Raw genomic sequence first — 4,829 nt, forward strand, 5'->3', positions numbered from 1 at the left:
AGTCAATAAGGAAAGCTTTTAGTCTCACACCTAGGTTATGCCTGGAGAACTGGCTTGTCACACACACACTTCTCTGCTAGGAGGCAATGTTGGTACAGAAGTACAGTATTTCTAGTTTGTTGTTCCAAGTATGTACAACACGCAGCACTGCTGTATCAGGTAAACGTGCACAGGGGAAGATGAGGCCTGGGCTCATAGAAAGCAGTCAAATGGAAATCAAAAGGACTTTCTTTCAGAGTTCCCCTATCTTTATTTGTAGAGGTTATCCAATAATTTCTTTAATGACATCGCATACTTCTGAGTCCGTTCCCGAGCTATTCTGTTGTACTTTTCTCTATCTGTTTTGTAGATCCGAGCAATCTCAGGCACTAAAGGATCATCTGGATTGGGATCACACAACAGAGAACAGATGGGCAAAAGTACTCTTGAAATAGTGCTGGAGACCACCGTGACCGCAGAATATCAAGACAAATGCTGCCATTACTGTTAATATTTGGATGATAAAGTCTTGCTGTAAATGCAACCTTAGGTGGTTTGAAGGGGTAATCTGCTGGGAAATGAATTGTCAAGAAAAATACTCCACCCTGACAGGGACTGTCATTTGGCCCCATTATTGTAGCTTGCCCATGGAACATATCATCTCCAACGGGACCTGCTGAACACTGTGCTGGGGGGTCCCGCGCCAGGTCGTTCAATTCCTTGTGGATTCTCTTCAGAGCCATCGCGGGAGGCGGGCGGAGGCGGCCCCCGGGGCGGGAACAGCGGCAGGGCAGGGACGGGGAAGGGGCCAGGGGGCGCGAGGCCGCCTCGGTGATCGCGGGTCGGCCGGAGAAGATGGGGAGTTCCGGAGCGCGGGTCCGGCGGGACGGACTTGGGGCCGTGGCCCACTCGGCTCCTGAGCCTGCCGCAGGGGTCACCGCATCACCCGGCGGCGTCCCCTTTATGCGCTGCCGCCCGAGCCGCCCCCGCGGCAGCTGCCTCTTCCTTCTAGGCTCAGCGCCGCCGCCTCAGCCGCCGCCGCGGATCCCTCCGCCAGGGAGCAAGAGCCCAGGCCTCGGGCTCGGCCGGCGCCGCTGGGTCGGACGGTCGGAGGGACTGCTTGCTGCAGGGGGAGCGAGGGACGCGCGGGCGGGCGGCCTGGCTAGTTTTTAAGGCAGACTGCCACCTCCAACTTGACCACTGGCCGATAGGGAATCTTAATCCAAGAGCTCTCAGAAACTTCCCAGCAGCTGCTGACTGCAGGAGTTCACAGCTGCCACGCCAGACAGTAGAACAAGATCAACTTTCTCGAACCCGATCCGATTTCCTTTTACCTATTCACAGTCCTATTCACAGACTATAGCAACTGCTCTAAGTTTAATCGATTGTTGTATCTCTGTTGCTTAGGACAAATTAAAAGGATTTGTATAATTAGGATATCTGATGGGGTGGCCCATGTTTCTGAAGAGTTCTTGGCTGGTGATGTGAGCGGTTAGGGGGTGAAGTTGTAGGGAAACTGCTCTGTGCAGGTGTCCTCGCAAATATCCATATAGGCCACACAGACAAGGCTTCACCTCAGGAGATCTAAGTCTTGGTAAAATGCCCCATAATCCTCTCAGAACATGAGAGAGTGGGAGGCTTGGGAGGAGCTGCTACAAGGCCGTTTCTCACCCTCCTTTTTATCTTTCCTCGAGGCTGTTATGAGACAATTTCTTACTGCCTCCCAGGTTCTGGTAAGATATAAGGGCTTCTGCCTTGAAACTCCTCTCTTCCCCACACTTTAGGGTACAGCTGCATGCTATAAAATTGCTTAGCAGGAAATACTCAAACTGCTTAGTATAAAACTGGTTCCTGGGACTTCCCTGGTGGTCCAGTGGCTAAGACTCCATGTTCCCCATGCAGGGGGCCCGGGTTCGATCCCTGGTCAGGGAACTAGATCCCACATGCCACAACTAAGAGTTCGCTGGTCGCAACTCAAAAGATCCCACATGCTGCAACGAACATCCTGCGTGCTGCAACTAAGACCCAGCGCAGCCAAATAAATAAATAAAACTGGTTCCTCAGAACCAGAGCTCCTTATCACCCATGTTGCCTTGTTATCTGACCCCTTTTGCTTTAGTGCTGTCTTGTGGGGCAAAGGACACAGGGAGCTGGCACCTTTGCGGATCTTGCTATTGCTGTCTATGGAAATAAGAAACTGTCTGACTAAAAACGACTAATTATTTCTTTAGCAGCTGAATGTCTCAGCCTTGCATGAGGGCAAGGACAAATGCTCCGCACCCACCCTTGGCCCATAAGTATGGATTTCTTTCTTCTCCCAACTCAGCTTAAATACTAGTTAAATTTGAGTATGTTAGAAAAGTGATCAGGACTAGTTTTTGGTTTTATTGTTACAAAAATTTTTGTGTTTGGAAGTAAGGCATGCTCATGATGACTTTGTAACAGATGAATTCTAGGCTTGAACTGTTGAGCCTAGAACCACTGGTTCCTGTCTGGAGAGTAATCTGGGACCTCTTAGTGTTTTATTTTTCTGTTTTGGTGGTATGTGTGAAATTGTTGTTGTTGTTTTTTAATCTTGTTTTTTGTTGTTGTTTGCTTGTTTTTTAATTCATTAATAAGTGAACAGCCTTTGGAGGGGAGGAGGACAGATTGAGTCCACACTGTACTTCCTAGATCTAGTTTAGAAAAGATACTCCCCACCTGGTACTCTTAGGAATTGCAAATACCTCATTTAATAACATACTTCCTTAAAAAATTTGCCTTTTCTCTTCCACCCATGAATAGGTCTGGTATTTGATGAAACTCATGAAAGAGGGTGAACCTAACTTGCCCCTCTTCTCTAGGATGCAGTGAATGCATATGTGACTGTGACTTTTCAGGTAATTTGTCATTTCCTTATTTCTTTGAAGTTAACTTCTAACTCCTTTTATTGATAATGAAGAAAAACACTGCACTTTTTGAAATATACCAGTTGAGTGCATAATTTAAATAGTTTTTCCTTGTCAAAAAAAAGTAGATGTAGCAACCAATCTATGTTTCCCATGTATACTTATGTTATCATTATCTCCAGTTTATAGAGAAGGAAACCGAGGCTTACAGAAGCTCTGTGTGATCACATTTCCACAATTCACAGTGAGTAGAACTGGGACTTGAACTCAGGTCTGTCTGATGTCAAGTCATTCCCTTAACCACTCTGCTCTACTACAGAAAATTACAAATGAACCTCAGAGGAGCTCATAATTTGACAGGGAATTTGAGGGAGGCCCAAGTAAGACATTATTATGAGGCAGGGCCTCCATTTGATTTATGTTGGCAGTTATGACCTAGGGCAGGCTTATAGTAGGGGTTCAAAAACTATGTGTTGAAAATAAATGATAGGCATTAGTACCAGTTTTCTGAGGAGCTGGTACATTCATCTCTGAGTGGACATATCATAATGTAGAGGCAGCAGGGAAACCCAGAACAGAAGCTCAGTAGAAGCAGGACACCAAGGTCAAATGGAGAAATCCTAGAAATAATCTCCTGCAGATGTGTTGACACAGGTTTTAAATCTCTCTGTGCAGATTTAAATGTCTTTCTTTCCTCTCTTTTAAAAATATTTTTTAGATCTGAGAACTTAAGATCAACCTACAGGCAGCCCATTCCAGTCAGCTTGAGTGCCCACAATTTCTCTCCCTCCAGCCTCTACATCTGTGTTGATGCTGTACTGAATGTCTGTTTCCTGCCTTTCAATCTCTTACAATTCTTCTATCCTACAGTGCACATACATAAAGTTTCTATTTCTTAAAACTGCAATAAATCACTTTCAAAAATAAAAATAGTAACAGATACTACCTCTCCCACCTGCTATCTTTAGAGGCAAACAGACCAGGGTTCAACCCTAGATTTTGCTGTTTCCTAACTGGAAACTTGCCTTGGTTACTTATTCTCCTCAAGACTCAGTTACCTCTCCTGAAAAATGGGGATTTTTTTTTTTTTTTTTTAACGTCTAACAGGGTAAAAGTGATATGAAATTAAATCATGCATGTTGGGACTTCCCTGGAGGTCAAGTGGTTAAGACTATGCGCTTCCACTGCAGGGGGCATGGCACAGACTCAATCCCTGGTCGGGGAACTAATAGCCCACATGCCAGGAATGCTGCCAAAAAAAATTATGCATGTTAACCATCTAGCTCAATACCTGCCATATAATTCGCCCTCAATATATGTCATTTTCATCCCTTTTCACTACTTATCCCAGAATGAGATAATCCTTTCCTTTACATCTGGTAAAACTTCACTTCATGGGCATGTCTCACTTTCTACCTGTATTGTGGTTTTTTGTTTTTTTTAAATTTATTTAATTAATTTATTTTTTATTTTTGGCTGCGTTGGGTCTTCGTTGCTGCGCACGGGCTTTCTCTAGTTGTGGCAAGCGGGGGCTACTCTTTGTTGCGGTGCGCGGGCTTCTCATTGTGGTGGCTTCTCTTGTTGTGGAGCACGGGCTCTAGACACGTGGGCTTCATTAGTTGCAGCACGCGGGCTCAGTAGTTGTGGCTCACGGGCTCTAGAGCACAGGCTCAGTAGTTGCTCTGCGGCATGTGGGATCTTCCTGGACCAGGGCTTGAACCCATGTCCCCTGCATTGGCAGGCGGATTCTTAACCACTGTGCCACCAGGGAAGCTCCTGTACTGTGGTATTTTTGTAGTTGTCTTATTTTCCCTGTAAGACTACAGTGTCCTTAAGGAGAGAGGATTGCTTAGAATGCAAGATCCAGTCCCCGCTTCCCTACATCCAACTCCCTCACCCCCCATTTACACAGAGTTCTTTGTACACAGTATGTTCTTGTTAAAGACTTGTTAAAACATGATT

At 45.7% G+C, this 4,829-nt stretch overlaps 1 pseudogene; it reads right to left on the reverse strand.

The window, feature by feature from the left end:
* Positions 1-249: 249 nt before the first annotated feature.
* Positions 250-722, reverse strand: LOC133097332 (ubiquitin-conjugating enzyme E2 D2-like; annotated as a pseudogene).
* Positions 723-4,829: the final 4,107 nt, after the last annotated feature.

The sequence above is a fragment of the Eubalaena glacialis genome, chromosome 9 (genome assembly GCF_028564815.1).
Source record: "Eubalaena glacialis isolate mEubGla1 chromosome 9, mEubGla1.1.hap2.+ XY, whole genome shotgun sequence".
Lineage (NCBI taxonomy): Eukaryota > Metazoa > Chordata > Mammalia > Artiodactyla > Balaenidae > Eubalaena > Eubalaena glacialis.